The following is a 24,840-nucleotide window of genomic DNA, read 5'->3' as shown; positions in this document are numbered from 1 at the left end:
TATTAATGATGCTGTATTCTTGGGGTACACTTTTCTGATTTTCTGTGACTTTCTTTTTCTGGATTCTGTTATTCGTATTGGTTTCTATTTGTATTTCACATGTACTGAATCTCAATATGTTCTGTTATAGTTCTAGTCTTGAGCTTGCCTCTTCCTTGTTGAACTCTTGCTTTTACTTTACTCTAACATTGCTCATTTTTATACTTTTATTACCTGTTCTGATCTTCTGGCCACTAAGCTGGATTCGCACTATCCAACTATTGGTGACTCATGGTGTTGTGGCTTCAAAAACATCACGCACCTGGTTCACCACTCACCAATGGTGGCTCAGTCACTTAGCATCAAAACTTGACCGTCCAATATGGGAAAAACAAAGAGGTCAGGCAGATTTGTGAGTTGCCTGAGTCGACTCAGTAAATCCACCCCATTTTGACTCGTACCAAGCACCTAGCTAACCGGGTGTCAACAAATGGGGCAATAGAAGATCAAAGGGCAACTAAACTGATTTGCTGGCATTTGGATCATGGGGTTTAAGATGGAGAGTCACTAAACTGATTCTATCATTTCCAGTCTCTAATATCTCCAATGATTTCTATCTTGCAACGTATCATTGGAAATTTCTAATACACCGCCCAGTTTCTCAAATTAGCTTCGAATTCAATTGTTAGGTTTTAGTTTATTAACGTTGTTTTTTAATTGTGTAGATATTTGTTAATCAAATCAACCCAGAAATTGCTAAAGCAGGGTGACACCAATTTAATTCATATTGATGGCCGATCTTTAGTTGTATTCTCATGCATTTCGAGCAGGCCTGAAGCAATCCTAGCTAGAATTTGGGGCCTAGTTCTGCCATTTTGAATGGAATGGAGCTAGCTCCACTGGTTTACCTAGAATAGGAATCAAATAAATTTCCTAAATCAGATGATATCTATGTAGCCTGCATCTTTTCTGTGCATGTGGACTGTCTGATGATGAATCTGAAGCATCCAACTGATGGGCAAGCTTGGATTTTCCATGTTTCAAAACTCTGCTATCTAAACAGTGAGCTTCAACAATTTCTTCTCACCTAAAACATATTAAATATAGATGGTGCTTAAGGGGATCCATGAGGTCCATTGGAATATATGTGTTTGATCTAATCCGTCCAAAAATTCTGATATATAGTTTCAAAACTCTGCTATCTAAACAGTGAGCTTCAACAATTTCTTCTCACCTAAAACATCTATTGTTTGGACAACATGGGAATAGTGAAGTGTAACATCTTTGGAAAGATGCAAACCACTAATTGTAGTTTGTGTTCTTGTTATTTCTAGTTAGTTATAGTGCCCATGTTACTGACATCCTGTTTGGTTTGTCTACAGTGAGTTTCAGCTAATTCATGAATTGTGCTTATATGTACTATCTTCATCACAAAGGACAAAACTTATACGAGCAACACTGGCAACATTGCATGCTTTTCTATCATGGATTCCTCTGGGCTATATATTTGAATCCCTACTGGTTTGTGTTTTAACAACTACGGATCTAAAGAGTTATTAGTGCTAAGTTACTTTTGGTTTCTATATTTTTCTGTAACATTTTCCTTTATCCGACTTTCTTATCTCCCATTAATCTTATGCATTTGCTAATGTTTTGTGGATGTGATAGCTGGAAACACGCCTAAAGTACTTTCCCATGGCATTGTATAGGAATCTTATTCTCCTGTGTTTAACAGATGTAAGAATCTATTTCTCAGTTCAATAGAAATCTATATTTTACCATTTTTCTCTGTTAAGTAGTGATTATTCTATGTTTCCTAATGTCATGATGTTCACAGGTTTCGTCCCTTCAATTTGAAGATTACTATGACATGCAATATGTTAAAATGTACACTATGTTCATGATGCAACTACCGGTATCGTTCTGTTATCATTGCATATTTGCATGTGTATTAGTTCTATATCCAAAATTGCTATTTGTTTCCTTGAGTGTGCTCAATGACACATCATCTAATGTTCCATAGAGTATTCTCCCACTTGGAACGAATACTCCTAATTCTTATGCAAATGGTAAGAGCAGGTACTTCTTCATTGCATGGAATTGCTGCATGCATGTAAACTCATGATGCCTCTGCTGCATCTTCATACTGAGATTCTGATGTGCCATTGAGCATGTCTGATATGCTTCTTTTGGTCCATTCAGGCATTTATTCAAAATCTAGCCCTTTTTTTCACTTCATTTTACAAGGCAAGTTCCTCGGCTGTATAGTGAATAGATAATATGAATGCCAAGATTTAAAAGGTGAAGAGTTCATGATGTATATGGAGCAATACTGATTGCACATGTCCTATTGAGTTTAGTCAAGTTTGGTTCAAACCGAATATACTGACAGTTCATACTTGTTTGTATAGGTTCCACTGTCGGCATGCCGTTATTCAGTCCATTTTTAATGTTCTTTGAGTGCTTGAGTAGTTTTATTAAAACCAAACTAAAAAGGGTTCCAGTTCTAGTTGAACCCGGTTGGTTTGGATGGTCTGGTCTAGTTTTTAAAACACTAGACCTAACCTATAATTCCATTTGTATGCTTAGGGCTTGGTTTTCAATGAGATTAGTTTTTGAAAAAATTTCATACACTTTCAAATCTATCACCTCTCACTTGTAATCTTTTGTAGTGTTAAAGATAAATTGTAGCACATGTTACTTTGTCACTTAAGAACATGTGGTGCCCTGGCACATGGGGCGGTTGAATATGGATTGTAGCTCACGGTGCCCCGTGGCATATCCGCATGTGGTGCACAAGCGGAGCTTGAAGATGGGCGAGGGACATGTGGTGCATGGGCATGACGTACGCTTGTACAATCATACATGCGGAAAACTTAAAGATGAAGGTGTACTATGCTAATATATGATAAATTGATATGTAGGCGTTTGATGGGCATTGACAATACTATAGCATATACATCGCTTTAAGATAAATGGTAGCACATCCATATACTCTGTCTAATCTCAAGTGTCCTATCACAGGTGCCAACTGTTTTAAGCTGTCTATGCACATCCAAATGGAGCAGGTGAGCTTCTTTTACTTTATTTTATTAAAAACATATCACCTCCATTCTTCGATTTGGAAACATGATGTCCCAAGTAATTTATTTGCACTATTCAACCATACCATCAGATTCTTCACCCCAGAAAACCACCAAGGACCCTAAAACAAAGGAAACGAGCTACGAGGGAATCCGGACCCTTGAATTTCAGTCACAAAATAGCTGGAATATTTACAATCAACGTCCTTTTTTTGGTGGGTGGTCGGTAACATTGGAGAACGCCCCTATGTTTTAAAGCTGTTATTACCCAGGAAGTATGTCTCTCCTCACCTCGGTTGTATTATCATAAATCACATCATTTTAGGGCATGAGACAACGAATGAGGTAGATCCAAAGCTCAAGTAGACCCCATCACAGAAAACAGTTGGGATTAAACACCTCCTATTAAAAAATTCTTTGGGCCACATAAGTTTTTGATTAAGCTAATATTTGTATTTTCCCTTATTATATGTCTTTGTTAACTTATAAATAATTTGGTTCTCAAATAAACATCATGGTGGGCCTAGGAAGGTTTCAAAGGTGGCGTCACATTTCCAGATTTTATTAAATATCATAAAATTCTATAACTCATCAAAACTCTAAATGAGATTGAAAACAGATATCTATAAACATACATGACTTTTCCATTAAAACCCATCAATGCCTCACGGTGTGTGTGTTTTTTTTAGTTGTCTTTTCTGCCAATAATACATACTTGTCTGGGTGCCAAGTTCAAATATGCCCTGTACGCCGCAAGCAATTGATGTTCCGAGGAAGGCTAAAGTTTTGATTGTTCCAGAAAAGGCTGCCAGCACCGGATGGGTATGAATATTTTTGGACAGCTAAAAATGAAAAATATCCTATGGGCCTTTTTCAATTAACCGTTAGCCTTTTGTTTAATGGGCCTTAAGTCCTAAGTAAATATGTTAGAGAGACTGAAAAGAATGTAAGGGACCTGTTTGCTGATGCTGAGAATGACCAACGGACTCCTGGTGAGCAGCTTTGCTTAGAGAAATGTCATGTTTTATAGTGATGGCTATGCCATACATGCTTGTTTTGATAGTTTAATTTGTATTCCTTTCTTTCCTTGTTTTAGGTGATCAAAGTGATCTGCATGTTATCTTATCGAGTTTAATGAGTAAGTCTTCCATTTTCTTAGCTTTTCATGTTTCTCAATGTTTGTTTTGCTCACTAATTTCTTCTGCGTGTGTTTTTCTAGCTTCTTACACCCAGCTGATACTGATAATCAGATGTTGCATGTGGGAGGGTTGGAGCTGCATATTTCAGATTCAAGCATCTGGTACGTCTCTTGTCAAGAATGCACATGTGTAGTTCATCAAACAATACATTATGTGATATCGTGTGCATGATATCTATATTGTAATTTCCCTCATGTATTTTGCTTAAAATCCATGTTTATGCATGATTCTCATGCATTGACATGGATTTGAGCTAAAAAAGATCGAAATGGAAAATTTGAGAAAACATGAGATATTTTCTTTTATAAAGTAAGTATTTGAGACCAAGTGGTTACGTATTTGCTCCATTAAATTTGCTCAAAATTAATGGAGCAGACCCGGATGTGCGTCGGAGCTATCCGGATGAGCGGGGGTCCCTGGAAGGTGGGAACCGCTGTTATGACCATGATGAAGCTGTCCATTTCCTATGGACAGCGTTGGAGGGGCCTGTCCATTTGGATAGGCCGTGTTTATGTATTTGATCGAAATTAATGGAGCAGTCCCGGATGTGCGTCGGAGCTATTCGGAAGAGCGGGGTTCCCTGGAAAGAGGGAACCGCTATTATGACCATGATGAAGCTGTCCATTTCTTATGAACAACATTGGAAGGGGCTTGGCATTTGTGTCGGATGGCCTTATTTATATCTGTATTTGCTTTGCAGGGACCATACCCTTAACCTTTCTCAATTCCCTAAACTTAAACCTACACCTAATCCTAATCGTAACTCCCTAACCTAAACCTATCTTTAAACTTGAAAACCCAAACATAAACCCGACCCCGAACCCAAACCCGATATCCTAAACCTAAACCTTAACCTATTCTCAATTCCCTAAACCTATGTCTTATAACCTAAACCTAAACCTAAACCTAAACCTAAACCTTAACTTATACCTATAACCTATATCCTAAACCAAAATCCATGACCTAAAATCTTAACCTATAACCTAAACCTCAACCTTAACTTAAACCTATAACCTAAACCTAAACATATAACCTTAACCTAAAACCTAAAACCTAAACCTAAACCTATAACCTAAATGTATTCTCAATTCCCTAAACTTAAACCTACACCTAATCCTAATCGTAACTCCCTAGCCTAAACCTATCTTTAAACTTGAAAACCCAAACATAAACCCGACCCTGAACCCAAACCCGATATCCTAAACCTAAACCTTAACCTATTCTCAATTCCCTAAACCTATGTCTTATAACCTAAACCTAAACCTAAACCTAAACCTAAACCTTAACTTATACCTATAACCTATATCCTAAACCAAAACCCATGACCTAAAATCTTAACCTATAACCTAAACCTCAACCTTAACTTAAACCTATAACCTAAACCCGAACATATAACCTTAACCTAAAACCTAAAACCTAAACCTAAACCTATAACCTAAATGTATTCTCAATTCCCTAAACCTCAACCTACACCTAATCCTAATCGTAACTCCCTAGCCTAAACCTATCTTTAAACTTGAAAACCCAAACATAAACCCGACCCCGAACCCAAACCCGATATCCTAAACCTAAACCTTAACCTATTCTCAATTCCCTAAACCTATGTCTTATAACCTAAACCTAAACCTAAACCTAAACCTAAACCTTAACTTATACCTATAACCTATATCCTAAACCAAAATCCATGACCTAAAATCTTAACCTATAACCTAAACCTCAAACTTAACTTAAACCTATAACCTAAACCTGAACATATAACCTTAACCTAAAACCTAAAACCTAAACCTAAACCTATAACCCAAATGTATTCTCAATTCCCTAAACTTAAACCTACACCTAATCCTAATCGTAACTCCTTAGCCTAAACCTATCTTTAAACTTGAAAACCCAAACATAAACCCAACCCCGAACCCAAACCCGATTTCCTAAACCTAAACCTTAACCTATTCTCAATTCCCTAAACCTATGTCTTATAACCTAAACCTAAACCTAAACCTAAACCTTAACTTATACCTATAACCTATATCCTAAACCAAAACCCATGACCTAAAATCTTAACCTATAACCTAAACCTCAACCTTAACTTAAACCTATAACCTAAACCTGAACATATAACCTTAACCTAAAACCTAAAACCTAAACCTAAACCTATAACCTAAATGTATTCTCAATTCCCTAAACCTCAACCTAGACCTAATCCTAATCGTAATTCGCTAGCCTAAACCTATCTTTAAACTTGAAAACCCAAACATAAACCCGACCCCGAACCCAAACCCGATTTCCTAAACCTAAACCTTAACCTATTCTCAATTCCCTAAACCTATGTCTTATAACCTAAACCTAAACCTAAACCTAAACCTAAACCTTAACTTATACCTATAACCTATATCCTAAACCAAAACCCATGACCTAAAATCTTAACCTATAACCTAAACCTCAACCTTAACTTAAACCTATAACCTAAACCTGAACATATAACCTTAACCTAAAACCTAAAACCTAAACCTAAACCTATAACCTAAATGTATTCTCAATTCCCTAAACTTAAACCTACACCTAATCCTAATCGTAACTCCCTAACCTAAACCTATCTTTAAACTTGAAAACCCAAACATAAACTCGACCCCGAATCCAAACCCGATTTCCTAAACCTAAACCTTAACCTATTCTCAATTCCCTAAACCTAAACCTAAACCTTAACTTATACCTATAACCTATATCCTAAACCAAAATCCATGACCTAAAATCTTAACTTATAACCTAAACCTCAACCTTAACTTAAACCTATAACCTAAACCTGAACATATAACCTTAACCTAAAACCTAAAACCTAAACCTAAACCTATAACCTAAATGTATTCTCAATTCCCTAAACTTAAACCTACACCTAATCCTAATCGTAACTCCTTACCTAAACCTATCTTTAAACTTGAAAACCCAAACATAAACTCAATCCCGAACCCAAACCCGTTTCCTAAACCTAAACCTAACCTATACCTAATCCTTAAAACTAAACCAAACCTAAACCTAAACCTAAACCTTAACTTAACCTAAACCTATACCAAACCCTATTCACAAACTTAACCAATAACCTAACCTATAACCTAAACCTCAACCTCTAAACTTAAACCTATAACCTAAACTCAATCCTAAACCTTAACCTAAAACCTAAAACCTAAACCTAAACCTATAACCTAAATCTCAATTCCCTAAACCTCAACCTAGACCTAATCCTAACCTATACTCCAGCCTAAACCTACTTTTAAACTTTAAAACCCAAACTAAACCCAATCCATCCTAAACCATTTCCTAAACCTAAACCTTAACCTATTCTCAATTCCCTAAACCTATGTCTTAAAACCTAAACATAAACCTAAACCTAAACATTAACTTATACATATAACCAATATACTAAACCAAAACCCATGACCTAAATTCTAAACATATAACCTAAACATAAACCTTAACCAAAACCTATAACCTAACCTTAACCTAAACCTAAAACCTAAACCTAAACCTATAACCTAAATGTATTCTCAATTCCCTAAACCTCAACCTACACCTAATCCTAATCGTAACTCCCTAACCTAAACCTATCTTTAAACTTGAAAACCCAAACATAAACCCGACACCGAACCCAAACCCGATATCCTAAACCTAAACCTTAACCTATTCTCAATTCCCTAAACCTATGTCTTATAACCTAAACCTAAACCTAAACCTAAACCTAAACCTTAACTTATACCTATAACCTATATCCTAAACCAAAATCCATGACCTAAAATCTTAACCTATAACATAAAAATCAAACTTAAATTAAACCTATAACCTAAACCCGAACATATAACCTTAACCTAAAACCTAAAACCTAAACCTAAACCTATAACCCAAATGTATTCTCAATTCCCTAAACTTAAACCTACACCTAATCCTAATCGTAACTCCTTACCTAAGCCTTTCTTTAAACTTGAAAACCCAAACATAAACCCAACCCCGAACCCAAACCCGATTTCCTAAACCTAAACCTTAACCTATTCTCAATTCCCTAAACCTATGTCTTATAACCTAAACCTAAACCTAAACCTAAACCTTAACTTATACCTATAACCTATATCCTAAACCAAAACCCATGACCTAAAATCTTAACCTATAACCTAAACCTCAACCTTAACTTAAACCTATAACCTAAACCCTAACATATAACCTTAACCTAAAACCTAAAACAACCTAAACCTAAACCTATAACCTAAATGTATTCTCAATTCCCTAAACCTCAACCTAGACCTAATCCTAATCGTAATTCGCTAGCCTAAACCTATCTTTAAACTTGAAAACCCAAACATAAACCCGACCCCGAACCCAAACCCGATATCCTAAACCTAAACCGTAACCTATTCTCAATTCCCTAAACCTACTGCTTATAAACCTAACCTAAACCTAATACCTAAACCTAAACCTAAACCTTAACTTATACCTATAACCTAATGTATTCTAAACCAAGATTCACATGACCTAACAAATCTTAACCTATAACCTAAACCTCAATCTTAACCTTAAACCTACTAACCTAAACCTGAACATATAACCTAATAATCCTAAAACCTAAAACCTAAACCTAAACCTATAACCTAAATGTATTCTCAATTCCCTAAACCTCAACCTACACCTAATCCTAATCGTAACTCCCTAGCCTAAACCTATCTTTAAACTTGAAAACCCAAACATAAACCCTACCCCGAACCCAAACCCGATTTCCTAAACCTAAACCTTAACCTATTCTCAATTCCCTAAACATATGTCTTATAACCTAAACCTAAACCTAAACCTAAACCTAAACCTTAACTTATACCTATAACCTATATCCTAAACCAAAATCCATGACCTAAAATCTTAACTTATAACCTAAACCTCAACCTTAACTTAAACCTATAACCTAAACCTGAACATATAACCTTAACCTAAAACCTAAAACCTAAACCTAAACCTATAACCTAAATGTATTCTCAATTCCCTAAACTTAAACCTACACCTAATCCTAATCGTAACTCCCTAACCTAAACCTATCTTTAAACTTGAAAACCCAAACATAAACCCGACCCCGAACCCAAAACCGGTTTCCTAAACCTAAACCAAAACCTATAACCAAAACCTATAACCAAAACCCAAACCGACACCTAAACCTAAACCTAAACCTAAACCCTAACCTAAACCTATAACCAAAACCTAAACCGACACCTAAACCTAAAACTAAACCTAAACCTATAACCCAACCTCAACCTAGACCTAAACTTAAACCTATAGCCTAAACTCAATTCCCTAAACCTTCACCTAGACCTAGACCTAAACCTAAACTCAATTCCCTAAACCTCAACCTAGACCTAATCCTAAGCCTATAACCAAATCCCAAACCGACACCTAAACCTAAACCTAAACCTAAACCTATAACCTAACCTCAACCTAGACCTAAGCTTAAACCTATAGCCTAAACTCAAATCCCTAAACCTTAACCTAGACCTAGACTTAAACCTAAACCTATAGCCTAAACTCAATTCCCTAAACCTCAACCTAAACCTAAACTTAAACCTATAGCCTAAACTCAAATCCCTAAACCTTAACCTAGACCTAGACCTAAACCTAAACCTAAACCTATAGCCCAAACTCAATTCCCTAAACCTTAACCTAGACCTAGACCTAAACCTAAACCTATAGCCTAAACTCAATTCCCTAAACCTCAACCTAAACCTAAACCTAAACCTATAGCCTAAACTCAATTCCCTAAACCTCAACCTAGACCTAATCCTAAACCTAAACCTAAACTCAAATCCCTAAACCTTAACCTATAACCTAACCTAAACCGATAACCAAAACCCAAACCGACACCTAAACCTAAACCTAAACCTAAGCCTATAACCTAACCTCAACCTAGACCTAAACTTAAACCTATAGCCTAAACTCAAATCCCTAAACCTTAACCTAGACCTAGACCTAAACCTAAACCTAAACCTATAGCCCAAACTCAATTACCTAAACCTTAACCTAGACCTAGAACTAAACCTAAACCTATAGCCAAAACTCAATTCCCTAAACCTCAACCTAAACCTAAACCTAAACCTATAGCCTAAACTCAAATCCCTAAACCTTAACCTAGACCTAGACCTAAACCTAAACCTATAGCCTAAACTCAAATCCCTAAACCTTAACCTAGACCTAGACCTAAACCTAAACCTATAACCTAAACTCAATTCCCTAAACCTCAACCTAGACCTAATCCTAAACCTAAACCTAAACTCAAATCCCTAAACCTTACCCTAGACCTAGACCTAAACCTAAACCTATAGCCTAAACTCAATTCCCTAAACCTCAACCTAGACATAATCTTAAACCTAAACTTAAACTCAAATCCCTAAACCTTAACCTAGACCTAGACCTAAACCTAAACCTATAGCCTAAACTCAATTCCCTAAACCTAAACCTAAACCTCTAACCTAAACTCAATTCCCTAAACGGCAACCTAAACCTATAACCTAAACTCAATTCCCTAAACCGCAACCTAAACCTAATCCTAAACCTATAACCAAAACCCAAACCGACACCTAAACCTAAACCTAAACCTAAACCTATAACCTAACCTCAACCAAGACCTAAACCTAAACCTATAGCCTAAACTCAAATCCCTAAACCTTAACCTAGACCTAGACCTAAACCTAAACCTATAGCTTAAACTCAAATCCCTAAACCTTAACCTAGACCTAAACCTAAACCTAAACCTATAGCTTTAACTCAATTCCCTAAACCTCAACCTAAACCTAAACCTAAACCTAAAACCTAAACTCAATTCCCTAAACCTCAACCTAGACCTAATCCTAAACCTATAACCAAAACACAAACCGACACCTAAACCTAAACCTAAACCTAAACCTATAACCTAACCTCAACCTAGACCTAAACTTAAACCTATAGCCTAAACTCAAATCCCTAAACCTTAACCTAGACCTAGACCTAAACCTAAACCTATAGCCTAAACTCAGTTCCCTAAACCTCAACCTAAACCAATTCCCTAAACCTAAAACCTAAACTCAATTCCCAAAACCTCAACCTAGACCTAATCCTAAACCTATAACCAAAACCCAAACCGACACCTAAACCAAAACCTAAACCTAAACCTATAACCTAACCTCAACCTAGACCTAAACTTAAACCTATAGCCTAAACTCAAATCCCTAAACCTTAACCTAGACCTAGACCTAAACCTAAACCTAAACCTATAGCCCAAACTCAATTCCCTAAACCTTAACCTAGACCTAGACCTAAACCTAAACCTATAGCCTAAACTCAATTCCCTAAACCTCAACCTAAACCTAAACCTAAACCTATAGCCTAAACTCAATTCCCTAAACCTCAACCTAGACCTAAACTTAAACCTATAGCCTAAACTCAAATCCCTAAACCTTAACCTAGACCTAGACCTAAACCTAAACCTAAACCTATAGCCCAAACTCAATTCCCTAAACCTTAACCTAGACCTAGACCTAAACCTATACCTAAACTCAATCCCTAAACCTCAACCTAAACCTAAACCTAAACCTATAGCCTAAACTCAATCCCTAAACCTAACCTAGACCTAACCTAAACCTAAACTAAACCTAAACCCAACCTAATCCTAACCTAAACCAGACCTAACCAATAACCCAAACCATCCAAACCTTCCTAAAACCTAACCTAACCTAACCTAACCTAACCTAACCTAACCTAACCTAACCTAACCTAACCTAACCTAACCTAACCTAACCTAACCTAACCTAACCTAACCTAACCTAACCTAACCTAACCTAACCTAACCTAACCTAACCTAACCTAACCTAACCTAACCTAAACCTAAACCTATAGCCTAAACTCAAATCCCTAAACCTTAACCTAGACCTAGACCTAAACCTAAACCTAAACCTATAGCCCAAACTCAATTACCTAAACCTTAACCTAGACCTAGAACTAAACCTAAACCTATAGCCAAAACTCAATTCCCTAAACCTCAACCTAAACCTAAACCTAAACCTATAGCCTAAACTCAAATCCCTAAACCTTAACCTAGACCTAGACCTAAACCTAAACCTATACCTAAACTCAAATCCCTAAACCTTAACCTAGACCTAGACCTAAACCTAAACCTATAACCTAAACTCAATTCCCTAAACCTCAACCTAAACCTAAACCAATCCTAAACCTAAACCTAAACTCAAATCCCTAAACCTTACCCTAGACCTAGACCTAAACCTAAACCTATAGCCTAAACTCAATTCCCTAAACCTCAACCTAGACATAATCTTAAACCTAAACTTAAACTCAAATCCCTAAACCTTAACCTAGACCTAGACCTAAACCTAAACCTATAGCCTAAACTCAATTCCCTAAACCTAAACCTAAACCTCTAACCTAAACTCAATTCCCTAAACGGCAACCTAAACCTATAACCTAAACTCAATTCCCTAAACCGCAACCTAAACCTAATCCTAAACCTATAACCAAAACCCAAACCAACACCTAAACCTAAACCTAAACCTAAACCTATAACCTAACCTCAACCAAGACCTAAACCTAAACCTATAGCCTAAACTCAAATCCCTAAACCTTAACCTAGACCTAGACCTAAACCTAAACCTATAGCTTAAACTCAAATCCCTAAACCTTAACCTAGACCTAAACCTAAACCTAAACCTATAGCTTAAACTCAATTCCCTAAACCTCAACCTAAACCTAAACCTAAACCTAAAACCTAAACTCAATTCCCTAAACCTCAACCTAGACCTAATCCTAAACCTATAACCAAAACCCAAACCGACACCTAAACCTAAACCTAAACCTAAACCTATAACCTAACCTCAACCTAGACCTAAACTTAAACCTATAGCCTAAACTCAAATCCCTAAACCTTAACCTAGACCTAGACCTAAACCTAAACCTATAGCCTAAACTCAGTTCCCTAAACCTCAACCTAAACCAATTCCCTAAACCTAAAACCTAAACTCAATTCCCAAAACCTCAACCTAGACCTAATCCTAAACCTATAACCAAAACCCAAACCGACACCTAAACCAAAACCTAAACCTAAACTCAATTCCCTAAACCTCAACCTTAACCTAAACTTAAACCTATAGCCTAAACTCAAATCCCTAAACCTTAACCTAGACCTAGACCTAAACCTAAACCTAAACCTATAGCCCAAACTCAATTCCTAAACCTTAACCTAACCTAGACCTAAACCTAAACCTATAGCCTAAACTCAATTCCCTAAACCTCAACCTAAACCTAAACCTAAACCTATAGCCTAAACTCAATTCCCTAAACCTCAACCTAGACCTAAACATAAACCTAAAGCATAAACAAAAATCCCAAAACCTAAACCAAAACTTAAACCGATAACCTAACCATAACCTAGACCTAAACCTAAACCTATAGCCTAAACTCAATTCCCTAAACCTTAACCTAGACCTAGACCTAAACCTAAACCTATAGCCTAAACTCAATTCCCGAAACCTCAACCTAAGCCAAAACAAACCTAAACCTAAACCTAAACCTAAATCCTAAACCTCAACCTTAACCTAAACCTAACCTAGACCTAACCTAAACCTATAACCCAACTCAATCCCTAAACCTTAACCTACTCCCTAACCTAAACCATAACCTAAACCTAAACCAACCTAAACCTAAACCTAAACCTAACCAATAAGCCTAACCTCAACCTAACCTAACTAAACCTAACCAAACTCAAATCCCTAAACCTTAACCTAACCTAACCAACTAAACCAAAAAAACCAACAATAATCCTATAACCTAACCTAACCTAGACCTAAACTAAACCTATAGCCTAAATACCTATAACCTATACTCAATCCCCTAAACCTAAACCTATAGCCTAAACTCAATTCCCTAAACCTCAACCTAAACCTAAACCTAAACCTATAGCCTAAACTCAATTCCCTAAACCTCAACCTAGACCTAATCCTAAACCTAAACCTAAACTCAAATCCCTAAACCTTAACCTATAACCTAACCTAAACCGATAACCAAAACCCAAACCGACACCTAAACCTAAACCTAAACCTAAGCCTATAACCTAACCTCAACCTAGACCTAAACTTAAACCTATAGCCTAAACTCAAATCCCTAAACCTTAACCTAGACCTAGACCTAAACCTAAACCTAAACCTATAGCCCAAACTCAATTACCTAAACCTTAACCTAGACCTAGAACTAAACCTAAACCTATAGCCAAAACTCAATTCCCTAAACCTCAACCTAAACCTAAACCTAAACCTATAGCCTAAACTCAAATCCCTAAACCTTAACCTAGACCTAGACCTAAACCTAAACCTATAGCCTAAACTCAAATCCCTAAACCTTAACCTAGACCTAGACCTAAACCTAAACCTATAACCTAAACTCAATTCCCTAAACCTCAACCTAGACCTAATCCTAAACCTAAACCTAAACTCAAATCCCTAAACCTTACCCTAGACCTAGACCTAAACCTAAACCTATAGCCTAAACTCAATTCCCTAAACCTCAACCTAGACATAATCTTAAACCTAAACTTAAACTCAAATCCCTAAACCTTAACCTAGACCTAGACCTAAACCTAAACCTATAGCCTAAACTCAATTCCCTAAACCTAAACCTAAACCTCTAACCTAAACTCAATTCCCTAAACGGCAACCTAAACCTATAACCTAAACTCAATTCCCTAAACCGCAACCTAAACCTAATCCTAAACCTATAACCAAAACCCAAACCGACACCTAAACCTAAACCTAAACCTAAACCTATAACCTAACCTCAACCAAGACCTAAACCTAAACCTATAGCCTAAACTCAAATCCCTAAACCTTAACCTAGACCTAGACCTAAACCTAAACCTAAACCTATAGCCCAAACTCAATTTCCTAAACAACCGCTAACCTAGACCTAAACCTAAACCTATAGCCTAAACTCAATTCCCTAAACCTCAACCTAAACCTAAACCTAAACCTATAGCCTAAACTCAATTCCCCAAAACCTAAAATTACCTTAAAAAAAGAAAAAAAAAAAAAAACCCCTAAACTTAAACCTATAGCCTAAACTCAAATCCCTAAACCTTAACCTAGACCTAGAAAACCTAAAAACCTAAACCCAAACTAGAAAACCCAAATTAAAACCTATTACTTTTCCCTAAACCTTAACCTAGACCGAAAAAAAAAGAAAAAAAACCTAAAACCTAAACCTAAATTAGCCTAAACTCAATTCCCTAAACCTCAACCTAAACCTAAACCTAAACCTATAGCCTAAACTCAATTCCCTAAACCTCAACCTAGACCTAATCCTAAACCTAAACCTAAACTCAAATCCCTAAACCTCAATCTAAACCTAAACCTAAACCTATAACCAAAACCCAAACCGACACCTAAACCGAAAGCTAAACCTAAACCTATAACCTAACCTCAACCTAGACCTAAACTTAAACCTATAGCCTAAACTCAAATCCCTAAACCTTAACCTAGACCTAGACCTAAACCTAAACCTAAACCTATAGCCCAAACTCAATTCCCTAAACCTTAACCTAGACCTAGACCTAAACCTAAACCTATAGCCTAAACTCAATTCCCTAAACCTCAACCTAAACCTAAACCTAAACCTATAGCCTAAACTCAATTCCCTAAACCTCAACCTAGACCTAATCCTAAACCTATAACCAAAACCCAAACCGACACCTAAACCTAAACCTAAACCTAAACCTATAACCTAACCTCAACCTAGACCTAAACTTAAACCTATAGCCTAAACTCAAATCCCTAAACCTTAACCTAGACCTAGACCTAAACCTAAACCTATAGCCTAAACTCAATTCCCTAAACCTCAACCTAAACCTAATCCTAAACCTAAACCTAAACTCAAATCCCTAAACCTTAACCTAGACTTAGACCTAAACCTAAACCTAAACCTATAGCCCAAACTCAATTCCCTAAACCTTAACCTAGACCTAGACCTAAACCTAAACCTATAGCCTAAACTCAATTCCCTAAACCTCAACCTAAACCTAAACCTAAACCTATAGCCTAAACTCAATTCCCTAAACCTCAACCTAGACCTAATCCTAAACCTAAACCTAAACTCAAATCCCTAAACCTTAACCTACAACCTAACCTAAACCTATAACCAAAACCCAAACCGACACCTAAACCTAAACCTAAACCTAAACCTATAACCTAACCTCAACCTAGACCTAAACTTAAACCTATAGCCAAAACTCAAATCCCTAAACCTTAACCTAGACCTAGACATAAACCTAAACCTAAACCTATAGCCCAAACTCAATTCCCTAAACCTTAACCTAGACCTAGACCTAAACCTAAACCTATAGCCTAAACTCAATTCCCTAAACCTCAACCTAAACCTAAACCTAAACCTATAGCCTAAACTCAATTCCCTAAACCTCAACCTAGACCTAATCCTAAACCTATAACCAAAACCCAAATCGACACCTAAACCTATACCTAAACCTAAACATATAGCCTAACCTCAACCTAGACCTAAACTTAAACCTATAGCCTAAACTCAAATCCCTAAACCTTAACCTAGACCTAGACCTAAACCTAAACCTATAGCCCAAACTCAATTCCCTAAACCTTAACCTAGACCTAGGCCTAAACCTAAACCTAAACCTATAGCCCAAACTCAATTCCCTAAACCTTAACCTAGACCTAGACCTAAACCTAAACCTAAACCTATAGCCCAAACTCAATTCCCTAAACCTTAACCTAGACCTAGACCTAAACCTAAACCTAAACTCAATTGCCCTAAACCTCAACCTAGACCTAATCCTAAACCTATAACCAAAACCCAAACCGACACCTAAACCTATAGCCTAAACCATCAACCTATAACCTAAACCTCAACCTAGACCTAAGCTTAAACCTAAACCTAAACTCAAATCCCTAAACCTTAACCTAGACCTAGACCTTAAACCTAAACCTATAACCTAAACTCAATTCCCTAAACCTCACACCTAAACCTAAACCTAAACCTATAGCCTAAACTCAATTCCTAAACCTTAATTTAGACCTAGACTTAAACCTAAACCTATAGCCAAAACTCAAATCCCTAAACCTTAACCTAGACCTAGACCTAAACCTAAACCTAAACCTATAGCCCAAACTCAATTCCCTAAACCTTAACCTAGACCTAGACCTAAACCTAAACCTATAGCCTAAACTCAATTCCCTAAACCTCAACCTAAACCTAAACCTAAACCTATAGCCAAAACTCAATTCCCTAAACCTCAACCTAGACCTAATCCTAAACCTAAACCTAAACTCAAATCCCTAAACCTTAACCTATAACCTAACCTAAACCTATAACCAAAACCCAAACCGACACCTAAACCTAAACCTAAACCTAAACCTATAACCTAACCTCAACCTAGACCTAAACTTAAACCTATAGCCAAAACTCAAATCCCTAAACCTTAACCTAGACCTAGACCTAAACCTAAACCTATAGCCTAAACTCAATTCCCTAAACCTCAACCTAAACCTAAACTTAAACCTATAGCCTAAACTCAATTCCCTAAACCTCAACCTAAACCTAAACCTAAACATATAGCCTAAACTCAAATCCCTAAACCTTAACCTAGACCTAGACTTAAACCTAAACATATAGCCTAAACTCAATTCCCTAAACCTCAACCTAAACCTAAACCTAAACCTATAACCTAAACTCAATTCCCTAATCCTCAACCTAGACCTAATCCTAAACCTAAACCTAAACTCAAATCCCTAAACCTTAACCTAGACCTAGACCTAAACCTAAACCTATAGCCTAAACTCAATTCCCTAAACCTCAACCTAAACCTAAACCTAAACCTATAACCTAAACTCAATTCCCTAAACCTCAACCTAGACCTAATCCTAAACCTAAACCTAAACCTAAACTCAAATCCCTAAACCTTAACCTATAACCTAACCTAAATCTATAACCAAAACCCAAACCGACACCTAAACCTAAACCTAAACCTAAACCTATAACCTACACCTAAACTTAAACCTATAGCCTAAACTCAAATCCCTAAACCTTAACCGCTGACCTAGACCTAAACCTAAACCTATAGCCTAAACTCAATTCCCTAAACCTCAACCTAGACCTAATCCTAAACCTATAACCAAAACCCAAACCGACACCTAAACCTAAACCTAAACCTAAACCTATAACCTAACCTCAACCTAGACCTAAACTTAAACCTATAGCCTAAACTCAATTCGCTAAACCTTAACCTAGACCTAGACCTAAACCTAAACCTATAGCCTAAACTCAATTCCCTAAACCTCAACCTAAACCTAAACCTAAACCTATAGCCTAAACTCAATTTCCTAAACCTCAACCTAGACCTAATCCTAAACCTAAACCTAAACTCAATTCCCTAAACCTTAACCTAGACCTTGACCTAAACCTAAACCTATAGCCTAAACTCAATTCCCTAAACCTTTCCCTAAACCTAAACCTAAACCTATAGCATAAACTCAATTCCCTAAACCTTAACCTAGACCTAAACTCAATTCCCTAAACCTATAGCCTAAACTCAATTCCCTAAACCTCAACCTAGACCTAATCCTAAACCTAAACCTAAACTCAAATCCCTAAACCTTAACCTATAACCTAACCTAAACCTATACTTATAACCTAAAACTACTCCCAAATCCCAAAACCTATTACCTAAACATAACCTTTCCCTAAACCATAACCCATTCTCAATTCCCTAAAGCTATAACCTATAACCTAAACCTAAACCTAAACATAAACCTAACCTAAACTTATAACCTTTCCTAAAACCTTTAACTTAAACCTAAACTTAAAACCTAAATGTATTCTCAAATTCTTAAACCCAAACCTACACCTAATCCTAATCTCAACTCCCTAACCTAAACCTAAATTGAAAGCCCAAACCTAAACCCAATCCCGAACCTGAACCCGATTTCCTAAACCTAAACCTTAACCTGTAATCAAGTTCCCAAAAGCTATAACCTATAACCTAAACCTTAACCTAAACCTAAACCAAAATCTATAACCTAAACCTTAACCTATAACCTAAACTTAATTATAACCTATAGCCTAACCTTAACCTAAACCTATAACCTAAACCTAAACCAAACCTAAACCTATAATCATATGGTGAGACCATTTCTTTTGTGTCAATTTCATTCCTCTTTGAGTTTTTTTTTTTAATTCATTAAGAAAAAAAAAAGTGGTTATACGTGATCACTTCTTTTACTGTCTTTCTTTTCTCTAATGGGCATTCTAATTTATGAATGACATGACTGTTTGTAGGATGATGGAATATACGAAGCTGCTGAAATTCGGTGAAGTCGAGCACATTTCTCTAATGAAGCCAAAGATTTGTATTTTCAGCATTATTGTATTTGTAACTGTATTTGATTGTAATTGTAATTAATTGAATGAAGGATAGTAATTGTAATTGAATGAATGAAGGATTGTAATTGTAATTGAATGAATGAACGATTGTAATTGTAATTGAATGAATGAATGATTGTAATTGAATGAATGAATGATTGTACAGGTGGTATTTGAATGAACAGGTGGTAATTGAATGAACAGGTGATGAATGAATGAATGATTGTACAGGTGGTAATTGAATGAACAGGTGATGAATGAATGAATGATTGTACAGGTGGTATTTGAATGAACAGGTGGTAATTGAATGAATAGGTAATTTAATTTTTCAATGTACAAAATAGCTACGGATATTGACCGTAGCCACTAGTCAAACAGGTGTAGACTTTTTAATTTTGGCATATTGCTACGGACTTTCAGCTACAAATAATATCCGTAGCTATTTGAAGTTTTTGCTACAGATATAATTGCTATGGATTATATCTGTAGCTATTTACAAAATAGCTACGGATTAAATCCGTAGCCAATAATCAGATAGGTATAGCCTTTTAAATTTTGCCCTATTGCTACGGACTTTCAGCTACAAATATATCTATAACTGTTTATTTTTTTTTGCTACAGGGGAAAAGGCTACGGATTTAATCCGTAGCCTTAGGTCTATGGCTACGGATTAAATCCGTAGCCATAGGTTCCAGACCTATCGTTATGGCACCTACGACGACGGTCGTGTTACGGACTAGCTACGGACTTAATCCGTAGCCATAGACCTAAGGCTACGGATTAAGTCCGTAGCCTTTACCCATTTTTTTGGTAGTGTAAATAAGCACACTTAGCTTAGATGGAGCACAGAATTATCTCTCAGAAGTTCGACGAAGATTGGCTTGAATGGATTAATTAATTCGATGATTTCTTCTGAGATTCGTGCACTATTGATAGGTGAGCAAATCGTGTCTTCGACTGGTCTAGGGAGCTCTTCGACTAGTCGAAGCAATAACAGATATTTGAAAAATCAGGCGCAATAAGTTTTGACCGTTCTATGACTGGTCGAAGGTCTCCTTCGACTGGTCGAAGAACCTGAAAAACATCGCTGGATTTTGAGTCGAAGATTTTCGACTGGTCGAAGATGCAGTCGACACTGCTGGTCAAACAGATTCCTGGACTAGTCAAAGCCTAACAGATTTTATCCAAAATTTGTAACAAACTCACGACTGATCGAGGAATTTCTTAGACTGGTCGAAGCAACTCTAGGACTAGTCAAAGAAGGCCTAGGACTAGTCGAAGAACAGATCAAACTTATGTAAAATAAACATTCGATTTATGTATCCAAACTGACCTACTTCTAAGGTCAACCTAAGGTCAGTCAAACCTCAACTATGAAGTAAGGACATTGAAACATTAGGAACTAGTGACCTTGAAGTATGAGCCTTGAAGTCTTGATGTAGTTCAATCTTGAAATCTTGATGTAGCTCAATCTTGAAATCTTGATGTAGCTCAATCTTGAAATCTTGATGTAGCTCAATCTTGAAAGTGTCTTGAGTTCTTTACAAACTGCCTTGTACTCTTCTTGAAGTCTTGCAGCTTTTGTCTTGTGAGTAGTTCTTGCATCCAAGATTAATCCTTGTACTTGTGAGCTTTGCTTGTTGTGAGCTTAGCTTGTTCATGAATGTTGATCCTTGAGAGAGCTTCACTTATGCAAGTTATATATAACAGTGATTTTGGCACCACAAATTTGACAACAAACAGGGATATAAACTATAGCACTTACAATAACTCCATCGTTTCATGCCAGATTGGATGAATTTTTGGTCATCTGAAAGGTACTTTAGTGCTCTTTCATTCCTGATTGGAATCGTCGTATTCCGAGACCATTTGGGCAACCGTAAGTGGGATCGTAGTCGTCAGTCCAGAATGTTTCCTTCATCTCCTTGTCCAATAGTAACCCTCATAACTCTCTCTTCAGAGGGCAAATTTAAACTATTTCAAGTCATTGGAATGGTAACTTCTCAATCTTCCAAATGGGACTAGAATTGCTTAATTCAGAGACCGTTTGATATCTCAAAAGCACGTTGGAACTCTTCGATCGTCATTTTTCAATATGGATTGTTAATCTTTTCAAATCGTGCAATCCAACGGAGACACCTATAACTCCATCGTTTGATGTCAGATTGGGTCGAATTTTGGTCATCTGAAAGGTACTTTAGTGCTCTTTCATTCTTGATTGAAATCGTCGTATTCCGAGACCATTTGGGTATCCGTAAGTGGATCGCAGTCGTCGGTCCAGAATGTTTCCTTCATCTCCTTGTCCAATAGTAACCCTCATAACTCTCTCTTAAGAGGTCGAATTTAGACTATTTCAGGTCATTGGAATGGTAACTTACCACGCTTCCAAATGGGACCAGAATTGCCTAATTCAGAGACCGTTCGATATCCCAAAAGCACGTGGAACTCTTCGATCGTCATTTCTTAATATGGATTGTTAATCTTTCCAAATTGCGCCACCTAACGGAGATGCCCATAACTCCATCGTTTGTTGTCGGATTGGGTGAATTTTTGGTCATCTGAAAGTTACTTTCGTGCTCTTTTATTCATGTCTGGTATCATTGTATTCCGACACCATTTTGCCAACCGTAAGTGGGATGCTGTCATCAGTCCAGAATATTTCCTTCATCTCCTTGTCCAATTGTAAACCTCATAACTCTCCCCTCAGAGTTCAAATTTAGATTATTTCAAGTCATGGGAATGGTAACTTGTAAAGCTACCAAATGGGACTCGAATGTCCTAATTCAGAGACCGTTTGATATCCCAAAAGCACGTTGGAACTCTTCGATCGTTATTTTTCATTATGGATTGTTAACCTTTATAAATTCTAATGGAGACACCCATAACTCCATCTTTTGATGTCGGATTTGGTCAAATTTTGGTCATCTGAAAGGTACTTTAGTGCTCTTTCATTCCTGGCTGGAATCGTCGTATTCCGAAATAATTCGGGCATCCGTAAGTGGGATCGCACTTGTCGGTCCAGAAAGTTTCTTCATCTCCTTGACCAATAGTAACCCTCCTAACTCTCTCTTCAGAGGTCAAATTTAGACTATTTCAGGTTAGTGGAATGGTAACTTGTCAACCTTCCAAATGGGACCAAAATTGCCCAATTAAGAGTCCGTTTGATATCCCAAAAGCACGTTGGAACTCTTTGATTGTCAATTTTCAATATGGACTGTTAATCTTTCCAAATTGCGCGATCCAATGGAGAGGCCCATAACACCATCATTTGATGTCAGATTGGGTCAATTTTTGGTCATCTAAAAGGTACTTTAGTGCTTTTTCATTCTTGACTGGAATTGTCGTATTCCGAGACCATTTGGGCACCTGTAAGTGGGATCGCAGTTGTTGGTCCAGAATGTTTCTTCATCTCCTTTTCCAACAGTAACCCTCATAACTCTCTCTTTAGAGGACGAACTTAGACTATTTCAGGTCATTGAAATGGTAACTTCTCAAGCTTCCAAATAGGACCAATATTGCCAAATTCAGAGACCGTTCGATATCCCAAAGGCACATTGGAACTCTTTGATCATAATTTTTCAATATTGATTGTTAATCTTTATAAATTGAACGATTTAATGGAGACGCCCATAACTCCATCGTTTGATGTGGGATTTGGTCGAATTTTGGTCATCTAAAAGGTACTTTAGTGCTCTTTCATTCCTGACAGGAATCGTCGTATTTCGAGACAATTTGGGCATCCGTAAGTGGGATCGCATTTGTCGGTCTAGAAATTTTCTTCATCTCCTTGACCAATAGTAACCGTCATAACTCTCTCTTCAGAGGTCGAATTTAGACTATTTCAGGTCACTGGAATGGTAACTTGTCAACCTTCTAAATGGGACAAAAATTTCCTAATTCAGAGACTGTTCGATATCCCAAAAGAACGTTGGAACTCTTCGATCGTCATTTTTCAATATGGAATGTTAATCTTTCCAAATCGCGTGATCGAACAGAGCCGCTAATAACTTCATCATTTGATGTTGGATTGGGTCGATTGGAGGTCATCTGAAAGGTACTTTAGTGCTATTTTATTCCGGACTGGAATCGTCATATTTCGAGACCATTTGGGCATTCGTAAGTGGGATCGCAGTTGTCGGTCCAGAATCTTTCTTCATCTCCTTATCCAATAGTAACCCTCATAACTATCTCTTCAGTGGACGAACATTGACTATTTCAGGTTATTGGAATGGGAACTTGTCAAGCTTCCAAATGGGACCTGTATTGCCTAATTTAGAGACCATTCGACATCCCAAAAGCACGTTGGAACTCTTCGATCGTCATTTATCAATATGGACTGTTAATCTTTCTAAATCACGCGAACCAACGGAGATGCCCATAACTCCATCGTTTGATTTCTGATTGGGTCGAATTTTAGTCATCAGAAAGGTACTTTAGTACTCTTTCATTCTTGACAGGAAGGTCATATTTCAAGACAACTTTGGCATCCATAAGTGGGATCGCAATCGTTGGTCCTAAATGTTTCCTCCATCTCCTTGTCCAACAGTAACCCTCATAACTCTCTCTTTAGAGGTCGAATTTAGACTATTCTAGGTCATTGGAATGGTAACTTGTAAAGCTTCCAAATGGAACTAGAATTTCCTAATACAGAGACCGTTCAATACCCCAAAAGCACGTTGGAAATCTTTGGTCGTCATTTTTTAATAAGGATTATTAATCTTTCTAAATCATGCGATCCAATGGAGACGCAGATAACTCCATCATTTGATGTCGGATTGGGTATATTTTTTGACATCTAAAAGGTACTTTAATGCTCTTTCATTCCTATCTGGAATAATCATTTTCCGAGACCATTCGGGCATCCGTAAGTGGGATCGCAGTTGTCGGTCCAGAATGCTTCCTTCATCTCCTTGTCCAATAGTAACCCTCATAACTCTCTCTTCAGAGGTTGAATTTAGACTATTTCAAGCCATTGGAATGGTAACTTGTCAAGCTTCCAAATGGGACCAGAATTTCCTAATTCAGAGACTGTTTGATATCTCAAATGCACGTTGGAACTCTTCGATCGTCATTTTTCAATATGGATTGTTAATCTTTCAAAATTGCGCGATCCAACGGAGACGCCCATAACTCCATTGTTTGAT

The sequence above is a fragment of the Magnolia sinica genome, chromosome 5 (genome assembly GCF_029962835.1).
Source record: "Magnolia sinica isolate HGM2019 chromosome 5, MsV1, whole genome shotgun sequence".
Taxonomy (NCBI): Eukaryota; Viridiplantae; Streptophyta; class Magnoliopsida; order Magnoliales; family Magnoliaceae; genus Magnolia; species Magnolia sinica.
The sequence above is the reverse complement of the archived record's forward strand: the minus strand, read 5'-3'. Positions refer to the sequence as shown.